The following is a 16,651-nucleotide window of genomic DNA, read 5'->3' as shown; positions in this document are numbered from 1 at the left end:
AGCAATGGTGTCCAAACAAACTATATGTAGGATAAATAGGTAGTAATTAAGAAAGGGAATGCACGAGGAAAAGACTTTCTATAAATGATGAGATTTAAGTTGTGTTTTAAAGGAAGCCAGAAAATCCAATAGGTGGAGATGAGGATAAAAAGCATTTTAGGCATGGGGGACAGTCAGAAATAATGCTGGAAACATTAAGATGGAATGTTTTGGGGAAAAACATTATGAGGGTCCATAAATAAATGCAAAATAAATACAAAGTCACTTTTAAGGGTGTCAATAGCAAAAGTAGAGGGGGTGAGGATAAGTTTCATATCAGAGGTGGCATTTGAGCTGAGACTAGAAAGTAGCTACAGATTCTAAAATGCAACTGCGAGAAGGCAATGTTTTCCATGCAGAGTAGGCAGGCTGCACAAAAGCACATTGCAATGATTAGTACAAAGAACAGTAAGTAGGCCAGTTTGCCAGGAGAGTAAAACATAATCAACTTGAAAAGGAACATTGGGGCCAAGTTACCAAGGACTTTAAGTGCCAAAACAGATGAATTTGTATTTTACCCTAGAAGGTACTTGGGAGCCAAGGGAACTTTTTGATCTGGGTTGTGAGATCATCCAGATTTCAGCTGAATGATGTTCTCTAATGCAGAGTGGAAATCTGCAGGAAAGAGGTAGCTGTCCTAATCTGATTGCCCAGAGTCCACCTGTAAAGAGTGGTAGCAATCCAAATTTTTTTTAATTTTTTTAATGTCTATTTGTAATGGTAATGTAATTTGAATTTGAAGATCCCTTTGTGTTGGTACTTAGCACTTAGTAACTGATCAAGCCTCTGCTAGGGAAACAGAAGGTATGAACTCCTGTCTCCTGTTTCTGTTGACTGAAACAGGAAGTAGCTAATATTGTGTATATAAGGAAAAGCCCCAGAGAGGCACAGTCAGAATTTCTTGGGACCAGCATCTGGTGGCAGAGCAGCTACAGAAGAGAGAATGGAGAACTGAGCCAGAATTTCCTGAGAACTTGTGGTGGTAGAGCCCAGGAACCCAAGTGACAGAGGAGCCCAGGAACCCAGGAGAAGACTGAGGAAGCATGACTGGGATGCTCTTCCAGACTCCCAAAGGTTAATTTTAAATACTTCCTTTGTAGTCTTTTGTCCCCTCTCTCTTATTGAGAGGTAGGGTCTTATTTGCAATGGGATTTAAAGCACTAGTAGTTCAGGCCAGTCCCCATAGACAAGGTTCTGAAATTGTAATGGGAATGTAAATTTTTAAGATCTTCCCTGCCCCAGGATAAAGTGCACCTGGAGCCTGGGGTGGGAGACTTGTTTTTCAGTAGATACTTTTTGATTGGGCAGTGAGTCAATAAGGTTGTTACATTCTCTGAGCCAGGAGAAGGCTATATAAGCCCTGATGTGTAGCTTTGTTTTGGGGCTCACTTTGAGAAGTGTTCTGTGATTTAATCTGGATTCTGGGAAGTCGTTGTTGAGAGCCCCCCGAGCTTTGAAAAACCCAGATTTTGAAACCCAGATGTTGATTTGGTATGGATGTAATGGTTGGACAGTTTGGAAATCTGTCTACTTGATCTGTTTCTGTCTTGATAATTCTGTCTATATATTCTGAAGTTCAGGGTGCTGGCCTTTTTCCCCTGAACTAGGTAAATGATACATGTTTGACTGATTAAAGTAAGCCTCTTAACCCATTTTGAGTTGCTTTCCTTTAACAAAGCAGATCCAAGAACCTGTGTAAGCAGCCACCCTGGGGACACTGGGGTGCTTGCTGCTACTGAAACACAAATAGGAATATTCTCTAGGCTTTATGAATAAATGGCGGCACATAGTCCCCAAGAGAAATCACCTCTTCTCTGGAATTTTAGAATTTGGAAGTCTAATGGAGATTTCAAAATTCATGATCTTCTCCTACTGTTTGATCATGGATCAAAGTCGTCTTCCACAGATACGAGAGCAAATTCCCCTTTGGGAAAAACGATCTGGAAGCTATGAGGAAGATAAATTGGAAAGGAGAAGAGAATGGAGATAAAGAGAACAGTTAATATACTGTTAATGTAATAAAGAGAACAGATAATACACTGATCCAAGTGAGTGACCTAAATAAGAATGTAGGTTAAGTGAAGGGAACAGATGTGAGAGAGATTGTGGAGGTAGAATCAATAAGACTTGGCAACTAATTGGATATGGACAGGGAGAGAGGAGAGTGAGTTAAGGATGACCACAGTGCTACAAACCTGGGTGACTGGAAGGATGGTGATGACTTAATAGAAATAGGAAAATTAAGAAAAAAGAGAGCATTGGGGAGGAAAAATAATGAGCTCATTTGGGACATGGTGAAGGTAAGATGCATAGTGAACATCTAGGTGGAAATGTCCAATATGCAAAGGTGGTCATCACCAAAATGGAGGTCTAGGGCTCAGGATTATAGGATCATACATCTCCAACTAGAAGGAATCTCTGAGATCATCTAGTCTAGCTTCCTCATTTTATAAATGAGGAAACTTAAACTTAGAGACTTTCCCTAGGTAGTGTACTAGGCACATGGTTAGGCAGTGCCAGAAGAGTGATTTGACCCCAAATCTCTGACTCAAGGTAATGGCCTTTATACCATATAATATAGCCTCCTCTTTCTGAGAAGAGTCACTCAGACTAATTTCAGATCTTATAGTCATCTGTATAAAGATAAAAATTGAATCCCAGGGAGCTAATGAGATCACTGAGAGATAAAGTATAGAGAGAGAAGATCCAGGATAAAGGAAAGCCAAGGGTAAATTGCAGCCAGTTAGAACTAGCTCTTGGGAATCAATCATTAAATTTTCAGTGTAACCGTTTGTACCTCAAAAATCAGCAATAAAGTACTAATAATGGAGATTAAACTTAAAAGTATATCTTTCATACATTATTTTTTCAGACTGTTGTTAAACATTGACTAGCACACACTGAGAAAGATTCTTACGTGGAAACTATCCCATAACATCAATAAATATTCATTTAATAAAATATATTTTTTAAGATCTTTATTTCCTAATTCTGGAACCTTCTTGTTCTGAGAAAGTCTAGAACTTAAAATATCAGACATTCATGTGGAAATAAAATCATTGAGTTATATGTTAGGGAAGATGAAAATTTAACAATAAATACCACAACCTGGGTCCAAGGGGTTTGAACTCTGTTCTCTCTTACATAGCCCCTCTGTTTCAGACACAGGAAAGCATGCAGTGACCAGATTGAGTCCTAGGGAAGTCCTGACCTATAATGAGAGAAATAATGCTCTTTTCTGTCATTATTTGGTTCTTTATACCAGCAACCTAGAATCCCGGGGAAAGCTACTTAAACATTAGGTTTGGTTTATATGTAGGTTCTCCCCAAAGAGTATAGTAGAAAAGTACTCAATTTACAAAGTAGATCAGGTCTAGCATAGCTATTATACTAAAGAGATGCTTAACCCAAAAAACTCAAAATCATACAGTAGCAAATAAATTTAAACACATAATAACAATTTAGTTATTAACAAAAACAATCTCCCAGAAAACTGATACTTGGAAGATCAAAATGTGATGTGGTTTTTGGGGCTGAAGAATATAATTTGATATTTAACCCCAGTTCTGAAATGATCAAATAATTTCCTAGAGGCTCCTGTGTTCTGGAAAACCTGACCAGGGCTTGAGATTCTTCCCCTGGCTGTAATCATCCTTTTCAATGCAGAATCTCAGCCTGTTGTTGCCAGTCAACTCTGATCCAGCAACTTAGTGTCTCTGAACATCTCAAACATACAGGTTTGTAATTCCAAGACTGGATATATCTATCTCGAGATTATTATTTGGTCACCTATACCCAGGAAAAAAAATAAAACAAAAGCAGCAACCAGGGACCCAAGGCCCAAGCACAGACCTATCTGAGCCTACACATAAGCTTGAACTATGTGTTTAGAGTTTGATCTTTCCCCTGTGGCAGCAGAAATTATACAACTCTGATCACCAGTTCTCCAACCTCTCTAAAGAAGACTGCGACTATATTTGGCAGATGGAAAGAGAAAAAAAAGCAAAGGGCAGAGAGACTTACTCCCTTCTAAAGGTCTACAAAGTCAACATCATCTCCTGCTCAGCAGCATAAGGGAATTGTTTATCCATCTCAAAGCACCCAAGTCCTTCTGCATTGAGCTATTTTCTTGGAAGTAGACAGTATGCACACCCTATACAATGCACTAAGTAATTGAACCTCTACTACTCAAGGACTATTCTAGATTTTTCCTATTTTATTTTCTGGAAGAATTAAAATCAGGGGAAGAAAAATTTCAATGAAGCAACAAAGTTAAGAGGAACGAATGTTTTATTACATATCATACTGAGGTGATTCCCAAAGGACCTGATTTCATAGTCAAATAACTGCATCTCACTAACCAAGCCACTGGCCCTTGCTTTGCTTCGGTATCTCCAATGATCTAATGGTGGTATTAACTTCTTCCTTCTTCTATACGTGAACCTAGACTATCTTATTCATTCAAAAATTCCCGGTATATTATGAGGTAACTCATTTGAAGGGCTAAGAGCTACCTCAGATAACAGCATCATTGTCCTACTTCTTTCACATACACGCTCATTTCAGATTGCGTCTCTGTGTCATGACCTCCATAAAACAATAAATGTTTACTGCCTAACACTATCAAATTATCTTTAACAGAAGGACAAGGGAATACTCCAAATTCAAAGGCAAAAATTTAAAGTACATGGAGATACAGTATGGGGTTTTTACAATGCCATGCATTATAACTATCCTGCTTAACTATGGTTGCTGCTGCCATAAGGTATTTTCTGTGCCTATCATTTCAGCACAGGGTCTTTGTAGTCTCAGAACCTAGTAAAATGCCTGGTAGCTATCAAATACTTAATAAATGCTTGTTGATTGACTGATTAAGCAATAGACATGGATCAGATAGTCTTTGTTTTTACAATGCCTGGAGTAGACTATGTTAGGAACTATAACTGTCAACATCACAACACAGTCTAATTAGGGGGACTGAGATCAGACAGAACCTTCTGATGCCTTACATAATTGGCTTGTCACTTAGTAGTGTGGGCCATTTTTACTCTCTATGGTAAAGCCTTTGCTAAGGAAATTTCTTCACTGTCGTCCAATATGTCTGTCTGGGGTCCTGTCAGTTGCTATTTGAATGTCCACAGTGTAGAGTGATTCTGAGAGCAGTCATAAACTCTTGAAGCCAGAGCAAGACAGGCAGTCTTTGTGGAGGGAAGCAGAGTCTTCTGCTTAATAGCTACTCAGGGTATTATCATTAGAGTTTAACCAGAAACTCTGCAGAGAAATTGCTGTACTTTATAAAAGAACACAAACAAAGGCCCTCTTGTTGTACTTTGTGGTAAAGAAGGTTAAAGTTTTGCTTTTCCCCTGCAACAGAGAGTCCCTGGAAAGGAGAAGCCTTCCTTCAGAAATGCCTTTAGAAAACATGTCATCCAGCTCCTCTTCACAATGCAAATTTTTCAGTCTCTATGCTCACTTTCACTGACTCTTGGACATTGCTGCATAGAAGATATAATTATGCTCATTAGAAAACACAAGATATAAAGCCAGCTGCAAAAGACTCTCCTTCAAGACTTTCCAAAAGGGAAGAAAAAAACTAATTATATCACAGAAGAGAAAAACATGGTAATTAAAATGACCATTATGTAGCAGTCCTTCCTATAATTATTATTATTCATTTTGGCAACCTGGAGGTTGGGAATTTGAATTTTATTTTTCAAGTAATAAATGTTAGAAAAGCAAAGCATTTACTCAACTGTTGATGGTGGGGGAGGTGAGTTTTCCTATCATTTGATTTATTTATATGCCCACCTTTGTAATACTTTATCTGCAGTACCCCCTACAAAATCCTAGTAATTTCTTTGGTAGTTTTCCTTTCCTTCCTTCTCGTGGGGAGATTACTTCTCCCATTCTATGCTACCTACAGAGCTTTTTTTCAATTCACATTGTTAAAAAAATTCTACTCAACACAATTTCTTTCTCCCTCTTTGAGTCCAGTCAAATTGGTCTTCTTGCTGTTTCTCACAAAAGACACATAATCTTCCTTCTTTGCCCAGCCTGTCTCTTAGGTCTGCAATTTAAATATACTCCTTCACCTCAACTTCATAGAATGAATCCTTAGCTTACTTATCAAGGTTCACCTCAAACAGTACCTTCCACATGAGGATTTTTCTTATACTTCCAACTATTGATTGTCTCTCTCCGTATGTACACACACATGTATATGTATGTAAATGTATATGCCTATATATAAATATGTGTGTATACATGCATATTTACATGTGTGTAAGTGTATGTAATACTTATTTTGCATATATTTTACATATATACTTTGTAAATAGTCATACACATATACACATATATAATATTATATATATATATGTGCATTATATATTACACATGTTTTATCCCCATAAAGAATGCTAACTCCTTAGGGGAAGGAATTGTTTTTCTTTTTGTATGCCCATTACTCAGCCTAGATCCTAGCACATAGTAAATACTTAATAAATGTCTGCAGAACTTTGAAAGATTTGGAATTTGTATCAGTATAATGACCAACCACAATTGCAGAAGACTCATGAGGAAACATGCAACCTACCTCTTGAGAAAGATGTGATGGGACTCAGAGTGCAAATTGAAATCTTTTTTTTATATGGATAATTCAGGAATTTGTTTTGCTTGTATACATGTTGTGACAGGAGTTTCCTTTTTCTTGCTTTCTCAATGGGGGGAGAGAAAAAAGTGAAGGGGAATCTGCAAATAAAATAAAGTTGGATTTTAAATAAAATTTAAAATAAAGACAAAAAAATAAAATAAGTGCTTTTTGATTGCTTGCTTTCCAGTTCAATAAATTCATTCATATCTTCACCAAAAGAAATGATCTCCTCCTCCCTATGAGTAAGGGATTTTTAAAAGTACATGTACATTTGAATTACAATAGTCATTTCTCTAGTAATTCACTAATTGTAGATCATTGCCCAAATTACTACAACTTATGACTAACCTATTAAAACAAGGGTCAAAGGAGACATGATGTAACATCAGAAACAAAATATAGTACAAGAGGTTGGTAGAAAAAAAAAGTATTTCTGAATACTTTAAGATTGATTTCAGTAGGTACTCCCTCCACCATCACAGAAGAGTTTACATCTCTAAATGGATATAGCCATAAAAAATCATCAAAAATATTCAGAAGAAGGCTTCTAGGAGAGGAGTCAAGATGGTGGAGTAGAAAAAGTACTACAGAAAATAACACCTTAAGAAGCAGAACTGGTCAAATGGAAAAAGAAGTACAAAATTTCACTGATGAATATAACTACTTAAAAAGCAGAATTAGTCAGGTGGGAAAAGATATACAAACATCTCATTGAAAAAAAAAACTCCTTAAAAATCAGAATGAAACAAATGGAAATTAGTGACTCCATGACACATAAAGAAAAACAAATTCAAAAGAATGAAAAAGTAAAAGAAAATAGGAAATATTTCATCAGTAAAACAACGGATGTGGAAAATTGTAGGACAGAAAACTTTTTAAGTAATTAACATGTTTGAAAGCCATGATGAAAAAAAAGAGCTTAGACACCACATGTCAAGAAATTATAAAGGAAACATGCCCCAATATCCTAGAAACAGAGGGTTGTAATGGGAATGTAAATTTAAAGATCTTCCCTGCCCCTAGGCTAAAGTGAACCTGGAGCCTAGGGTAGGAGGCTTGTTTTTCAGTAGATGCTTTTTGATTGGCCAGTGGATCCAAAAGGTTGTTACATTCTCTGAGCCAGGATAAGGCTATATAAGCCCTGATGTGAGGCTTTGTTTTGGGGCTCACTTTGAGAAGTGTTCTGTGATTTTATATGGATTCTGGGAAGCTGTTGTCCAGAGGCCCCCGGCTTTGAAAAACCCATATGTTGAAACCCAGATATTGAAACCCAGATGTTGATTTGGTATGGATGTAATGGTTGGACAGTTTGGAAAGATGTGTACTTGATCTGTTTCTGTCTTGATAATTCTGCCTGTATACTTTGAAGTTCAGGGTGCTGACCTTTTTCCCCTGAATTAGGTAAACAATATATGTTTGACTGATTAAAGTAAGCTTGTTAACCCATTTTGGGTTGCTTTCCTTTATCAAAGCAGATCCAAGAACCTGTATGGGCAGCCACCCTGAGGACGCTTGGGGTGCTTGCTGCTACAAGGGTAAAGTAGAAATTGAATAAATTTATCAGTTACCTCTTGAGATACTAAAATGAAAACTCCCAGGAATATTATAGCCAATTTCCAGGACTTCTCTGTCAAGAGAAAATACCTCAAGCAGCTAGAAAGAAACCATTCAAATTGAATGGAAACACAGTCAGGATCACACAAGATTTAGCAGCTATCACATCCAAGGAGAGGAAAGCTTGGAATTTCATAATCTGGAAGGAAAAAGGTAGGATTACAACTACATGCAAAGAGCTATACAACTGTGCGTACCCTTTGACCCAACAATACCACTATTGGTTCTGTATCCCAAAGAGATCAAAGACAAAGGAAAAGGACTTATATGCATAGAGACATTTAAAGTGGCTCTTTTTTGTAGTGGCAAAGAATTAAAAATGAAAATATACCCAATCAATTAAGGAACACTTATAGAAGAAATCTAAGTTAATACTCCAGGTGCTATTGCCTCCCTAAAAATTGTCATGAATTAACTTTGTAGACACTTTCATACATATATATATTTTAATATACTCATTTGTATATTTATTATTCAAATTGTATCCTCACACAGAACATAAGCACTCATAAGATTTCATTCTAGCTGAAGCAGCAAGGTATCTTAAGACAAAGATATGTGGTAGCTTATGCCAGGTTAGTCAAACTATCACCACCACCACCTACCATCAGAACAGAGTTGGAAACAGTCAGAACACCAAATCCAAATGTTTTAGCAATAACAATGTCCTTTGTACCACAAATCTTGTTTCTAGCCCAGATACCACATGGAGGAAATCAATGCCTATGGAAATATGCACCGGCAACTGCTTTTTTTGACTATATATTTGTTACAAGAGCTTTGTTTTGTTTTTCTTTTCTCTTCACCAATGTTGAAAAAAGAGAGGTGAAGGCAGAGAAAATCAATTATTGTTAATTTAATTTAAATAAAGTTCCTTGGCAATATCAAATAGTTCAGAATCAGAAACTGATATGGTTTTATCAACAGAAATAACATTTTTAAAATGCCATCAGCTTTATTACTATATAACTTAAGAACTTTGAGGCTTTTCCACCTAAGCAAAAGCTCAAAATTTTATGTGTTGTCTCCCCTTTACAATATGAACTCCTTGATATCAGGGACTTTCTTGTTTTCTATTTGTATTTCTATAATTGAACACAGTGTTGCATATAATATGCCATTAATAAATGCTTTTTTGTTCCTTAATTCAATGAAAATCAAGTTAAGAGGTAAGAATTTCTTTTACTGAGCAGGAGATACATCACAAATTGTTTTGTGAAAGTGGAAAAGTAGGGGTGGCTAGGTGGTGCAGTAAATAAGAGTGCCAGGCCCAGAGTCGGGAGGATCTGGGATCAGTTCCCGCCTCAGATACTTAATACCCACACACACACACACACACACACACACACACACAAAACTGGACGTGTAAACTTGAGCAAGTTAATTAACCCCAATTGCTTAAAAAAAAAAAAAGTGGCAAAGTGGATTCACCATTCATTCTAAAGAGATTTCTGTCAATTAATCATTTTTCACAAATAATGATTTATAAAGAATAACCAATCAGTTTATTACTAACTTCCTCCAATCCACAACAGACTAACATTCTTTGCTATTTAAAATATTTTGTTGACAACCAAGCTTTGTTTGGAGAACACAAATGTTTCAGAGCCTTAAATGGGAAGTTGTTCCATATTGATAAATAATTATGTGCCTAGGATATTAAAGAATATTAGATAATCATCCCTAAGCTGTTCTAAATTTTATTTTTCAACTAAAAATAAAAACCACAGATGTGATTATTTAAATTGATTATTTAAGTTCATAAACCTTGAGAAATTGGTTTATCAGAAGCAATTCATGACTGACTTTGACTTAATGGAGGTTAATATTCTAATAAACCATTTGCTAACCACAGTAATTGACCATTTGTAAGAGAATTATAGCTATTACAACTGTATTTAATGAGAGCTATTGAGAAAAATGTACAGTGGGATCAAAATGTCATACAAAGGTGCAGTCAAAAATTTAATATGTAGAAAATGATTGTTACCTATCACTTGAAGGCTCATATTTTTTGACCAATGAAAGGTGGAATTGGTTCCACTAAAATTTAATTGATAAGAGTAAGAATTGCTCTAAAAGTATGTGGAGGGAAAGCATTGAAAATATTTCTAGTGGAACAACTTAAAAGTCCTTACAATTGTTCCTACTTTAAGGACTTCCAAATTTTTTTGAGTTCTCAGTAAAATTTATTTATTGTAATAAAATACTGGCATATGTCTAAGTTTAAGAATTGATGTTTCATTAACTTTAACCTGATGCAATATTAGACAAAGTTTGAATGATAGTTAAAATCACTTAGTATTTATTATGTACAAAGGGTTTTCCATAACTTTCAATGCAATATCAATCTGTTAAAACTTTGGGACACTGTATATGTTATATTGGAAAAGCAATGTAGCATGGTAGATGGAGAGCTAGACAGAGTTTAATTCTATCCTGAGTACTGTGTGACCCTGAGTAAATTTTTAATTGAAAGGGGTGTTTGATGGAGGGAATAATCATCAACATCCTTATCAATTAAAAAATAATCACAAAATAATAACTGGCCGTGTAACCTTAAGCAAGTTACTTAACCCCAATTGCTTAAAAAAATAATCACATATCTCCAATATATGGGCATTTATTTACTTATTCATAAATTATAGTTATTTTCTACTACGGTAATAATGTATATTGTGGAACTTTAAAATGGAGATTTAAAGGGGATGAAATTAATATGAACTAATACTTTGTCTTTGAGTGAATAGGGAGTCACAGGACTTGCTTGAAGAAGGGACTGACAGTCAAACCTATGCTCTGGGAGAATCACTTTGGCAGCTATATGAAAAATGATAGAGACTAGAGAGAGAGACTCCATTCAGGGAGACCAAGCAGTGGGGGAAGGGCGGTCATTAGAAAAGGCAGAACAGAGGTCATAAAGGCCTAAAGCAGGGTGGTGACTATGTAATTAGAGCAAAAGGGCAGAAATGATAATGAGATGCTGTAGAGGTTAAAATGACAAGATCTAATAATTGCTTGGACATGTTGTATGAGGAAGAGTTAAGACTTGAAGGACCAAGTTACATTTGATAGAATCAGGGAAGTTTAGAAGAGCAATGGGTTGGGGAGAGGGGAGAATAAACCAATGCAATAAGAACTGTGATTTATACTGCAGTCCATTCATGCCATGTGACTCTATGCCATTCATTCATTCATTCATTCATTCTAAATAAAAAGGAGTGAGGTGGTGGCACTCTCTTTTTAACCAACACATAAAAAAGGTCATTCAAAAGAATCCAGATTGCTTCCAAGGGAAAAAAAAGTAAGTTTCAAATGGCAAGACACATAGTGGCCAAACTGAACAATTTTCATAACAAACAACAAATTCTGTAAGTGACCAAGAGAAAGACTTTCTATTTTTTTTTTTGCTTTTTTTTTTGGAGGGAGGAAGGCAAGGCATTTGGGGTTAAGTGACTTGCCCATGGTCACATGGCTTGAAAGTATTAAGTGTCTGAGACTGGATTTGAACTCAGGTTCTCCTGACTCCAGGGTCAGTGCTCTATTCACTGTGCCACCTAGCCTCCCCGAGACTTTCAAATATAAAGGAAAAAAATTAAATTATACAAGATAATTCTGCATCCCCAAGAAACCACAAGAAAGAATAGAATAATATGTTCTGAAGAGCACAGGGCCTCAGGATCAAACCAAATGAGGTATACCCAACAAACCTAAGCCTAAAAAAAATGGGACATCCAATAAAATACTGTTTTTTGAGTCATTATTTACAAAAGAAATTTCTCTTGGGGGAAAAAAACTAGAAAGAGAAAAAAAAAAGCTACAGGGTTAAAAAAATGACAACAATAACCAAATAACACCCAAAGGATAGGGAGACAAAGGTAAAAGCAAAATTTAAATAGAAATGATGGTAGTGGAACAGGTCTGAAACACTACAGATAAAAACTCACAACATCTTGCCTACAGATAAATCAGTGTTTCATGTGGAACTCAGTTAAGCAATAGAAAGTCTCATGAAAGAGGAGGAAAAAAGGGGAATGTGTGATGGTCACTGATTTGGCAAGTGGTAGACAATGAAGGGAAAATACCTCCTGTAGGAGTCTGGGGGAGAGAGGGAGAGATTCTTTGGAGAACAGATGGCAAAGAGAGAGCACTAAAACAGAGGGAAAGAAGAGATCTGAATTCAGTAGTGGGAAGAAGTCCCATTGAAGAACATTCCTATAGGGTGAGATAGATACTCTGTAATAGGAGATGGGAACCTTAAATAGGTATAAACTGCAAGGAATTTGGTATGATCTCTGAGTGTTGTTTTTCCTAGAAGACCATGCTGCCTAAGGAGAAGGGAAATTAGAGCTCCTGGGGTGCAAATTAAATCCAGAAGGGTGGGAAAGCATGGTCCCAAAGAAGTTATTTCATGGCAAAAAGGAAAAAAATGAATATAAGGAAAGCAGGGAGTAGAAACCAACCACATAATCAGGGATAAAGAAAAATTTCTATCATTGTACAATGCTTCTAACACTTGTCTCTCCCTCAGGAATCTACACTTCTCAGAATGGGACACAAACAGAAAAAAACAGAGGAGGTAAATGGTACAAAGCAATAGATAATCTAGAAATTGCTTTGAAAGGGGAATCCAAAATGAATACTTTAAAAGCTTTATTTCCACAAAGAATACAGAGACAAAAAAATAAATAAGTATAAGAACCATGCATAAAAGAATAAAATAGACACGGAAGAAAATTAAGAGAACAGGGTAAAAATGATTTTTAGAAAAAGGCACCGAAAATTAAGAAAATACAAACTAAGAAGCTAAAGAGGAAAAGGAGGGATTTTAATTAACTACCTAATGAAGAGGAAAGAAGAGCTTTTTGTTGTTGTTGTTTAGTCATGTCCAACTCTTCCTGTCCCCATTTGGGATTTTCTTGGCAGAGATACTAGAGTGGTTTACCATTTTCTTCTCCAGCTCATTTTTAACATGAGAAAACTGAGGAAAATAAGGATGAGTGACTTGTCTAAGGTCACATAGCTAGTAAATCAGAGGCCAAATTTGAACTCATGTATTCATAACTCCAGGCTCAGTGCTCTATTCACTGCACCACCTACCTACTACAAAAATGCCAGGTTTTGCTGTTGTTATTATTATTATTAATTAAGTTATTTTTTTATTGGTCTCCATGGCTTCATTCCCTAAGCTTCTATTTCATTCCTGCTGGGCTCAAGCAACATTTAAAGAACAAAACAAGGGAGTGATGTTAATATGTTTAACAACTGTTCTCTTGGGGAGAATAATGTACACGTGACACATCTTTTATTTTAATCTGCATTATTAACATTTTTCCATCACTTTTTAAGTCTAGACAGTCATTAAAATAACAAATCAATCCCTAATTTGTAGCTGTTATCTTTTTCTGGTGTATTAATGCTCACACTGAAAATGCAACAATCTACTCTTGAAAGCTGGTTAAAGCTGGCACCAGATGGTATTTTCCAGATGGAAAAGTACTAGTAACACCCTCATTGCACTGACTGGGAATTTAACCAGCTTCGTTCTGAAGTAACCTGTTCAGAAAATTAAGGATAGAAACTAACACAAGGGTAAAAAAAAAAGGGGCCCCACGGGTTGTCTCCTAGTGCAAACACTTTGTACCTACTCTTCCAAGAAATGGCCCACCACAAGTGGGTGGGGGAGAATTAAGGGGGCCCCAAAGACCGTCTTGACCAACCGTGCTGTTACGCCAGAAAAGTGTGACACTCTGTATCTGACCCCTGCTGCAACTTTTCTGTACCCTGCACACTTAGATAAGCTTGTGGTTTTTGCCTTTATATACCCTGCCTTGACCATGGCTGGGGCAGCTCTTAGTGCCTAGCTCCTGAGTCTGCCACTGGCCTGCTAATAAATGCTCCCTGAATTGGCTTTATCTAGTCTCGGTCTCTGTTCAGTCTCGGCATCCATTTCAGTACACTGATTTCTCCCCCTGGTTGACTTTCTGCCTAAAGGGTGTCTTTGGGGGAAGCAGGAGTTCTGGATCAATCATATTAGTATAATGTACCTCTTCTAACTCTGGATGAAGAAACAGGAACTCAGGACAAATGTTATATACCAATGACCTCTGCTATTTTCTTTGGTCAAGTGACTTAACCTCTTTGGTTCTCAGTTTCCTCATCTATAAAAAGAAAGCAAACAGATCTTTTATATTCTCTCTCTCTCTCTCTCTCTCTCTCTCTCTCTCTCTCTCTCTCACTCACTCTCTTTCTCTCTCTCTCTCTCTGTCTCTCTCTCTGTCTCTCTTTCTGTCCCCCTCTCTCCTTCTCTCCCTCCCTCTGTCCCTCTCTTTCTCCCTCCCCCCCCCCAGGTACAATAAAGTGAAGCAAAAGTAGCTTTTAGAAATAGAAGGAAATGGAAAGAAGGAGAGAGAAAGAAAGGGAGAGAGAAAAAGAGCTTCCAGATATAAGGCAGATAATCATGTTTAGCAGGATGGAATCTGAGCATATTCTTTTTTTAGGGCTTAGATAATATAGGGGAGAGTATACCACCAATTTAGTGTAGGATATTTTTATATTTCTGTTCTTTATATTTCTACTGATATTTATATCTGTCTGTGTACATATCATATATGTCATATATATACATGTTCATATATATAAATGTATACACATGTATGTATGAATACATAAATAAATGTGTGTGTTATTGGGAAAACACCCCAGAATGAGCTCAAGACAACAGCATTGGAAAGAAGCTCCATAGCCCCAAAGTAGTAAAGAAACCTGAAAGAAAATGTAGCTAGCTAGATAGCTTTGCTCTAGGGAAATTGACCTATTATTCTGAATAGAAATTGGGTATGGATCCTGTAGAGTTTATATGGCTACATCTACTTAATACTAACCTGAATTAAGGTTATACAACTCTCTAAGAGTTGAATGTGAGCTCCTTAAGGGAAATGACAGTCATGGGGCTTTTTTTTAATCCTTTTTCCTTTCCTAAGCACCTAACACAATACCTCAAAAATTATAGACAATATGTTTATTGAACTTAACTGAATGTATATGAAGATAATACTACTAAAGCATGTACTCTATCACTTTTAGTATGTTTCATATAACAGAAAATTGTGAATAAGTATTCAAGGAAGAGTAGGTTACCCTCATATGTACCAGAAGTATCTAAAGTTTCTTTTTTCTTGAATTTCTCAGTGTTGCTTCACTAGTATGCAAATTGTAAAATGGTTTGCCTTGCTAGTTGAAAAAACTATAAATGTTGGGGAAATGTAGCAGAGGTTTTTTTCTGTTGCTTTGTTATTCATTCCTGTTCAGATTAAGTGTTTTGTTCTTTCAGTACTTTTCCTTGCCAAGGCCTATTAAATGAGGAGAAACTGAATAATCAGACCTATACAAAGATGTGAGCTAATCACTTTTTGTTTTTTCAGGCTCAGTCAAAAGTATCATTTTTTATTTAAGTGATCTTTTCCCCAAAAACCTCAGGGAGGAGGCCTTAATGTGAGAGACAGAGACAGAGACAGAGAAAGATGGACAAACTGAGTGACTGAGTAACAAACAGATACAGAGAGTTAAGTAATTAGTTAACTAATCAGTTAAAAGCTAAAAAAATTAGTCAGACCAAGATTTTTTATCTATACCTATAGATATCTAAAAATATACACATATGTGTTTATACATATACATATATACATATACATATATACATACATATCAGTTGATCAACAATCATTTGCTAAGTGTCTACTGTGCACCAAGCACTGGACTAGATATTGCATATACAGAGACCAAAAAAAAAAAACCCAGTGTCTCTTCTCAGGAAGCTTATGTTCTCTGGAACAGACAACACATAAAAATAAGTACACGCAAAATAACATAAATACAAATACATATACACACCATGATTGAGTTAATTGGAGGTAGAAACACTGGCAAGTGGGTGGAGCAAAAAAAGACTTCACGAGAGAAATGCCACTTAAGCTGAGTTTTAAGAAAATAAGGTACCTTAAGAGGCAGAGGTGAGGTAGGAGAGCATTCCAATCAAGGGGAAAGAGCCAGTGCAAAGGCAGAGAGACAGAAAAAAATGAAGAGTCATATGCAAGAAACACCAAGAACAGCAAACTGTAGGATATCGGAAGAGCAGCTAGATGGCACAATGGATAGAGTGGCCTGGAGTCAAGACGAGTCATGTGACCCTGGGCAGGTTACTTAACCCAGTTTGCCTCAGTTTCCTCATCTGTAAAATGAGCTGCAGAAGGAAATGAAAAATGACTCCAGTATCTTTGCCAAGAAAACCCCAAATAAGGTCATAAAGAGTCAGACACAAGTGAAAATTACTGAAAATCAACAACA

The sequence above is a fragment of the Petaurus breviceps genome, unplaced genomic scaffold (genome assembly GCF_028583685.1).
Source record: "Petaurus breviceps papuanus isolate PSGF00001 unplaced genomic scaffold, PetGlider_PUasm1.0 189, whole genome shotgun sequence".
Lineage (NCBI taxonomy): Eukaryota > Metazoa > Chordata > Mammalia > Diprotodontia > Petauridae > Petaurus > Petaurus breviceps.
Note: the sequence above shows the minus strand (reverse complement) of the source record.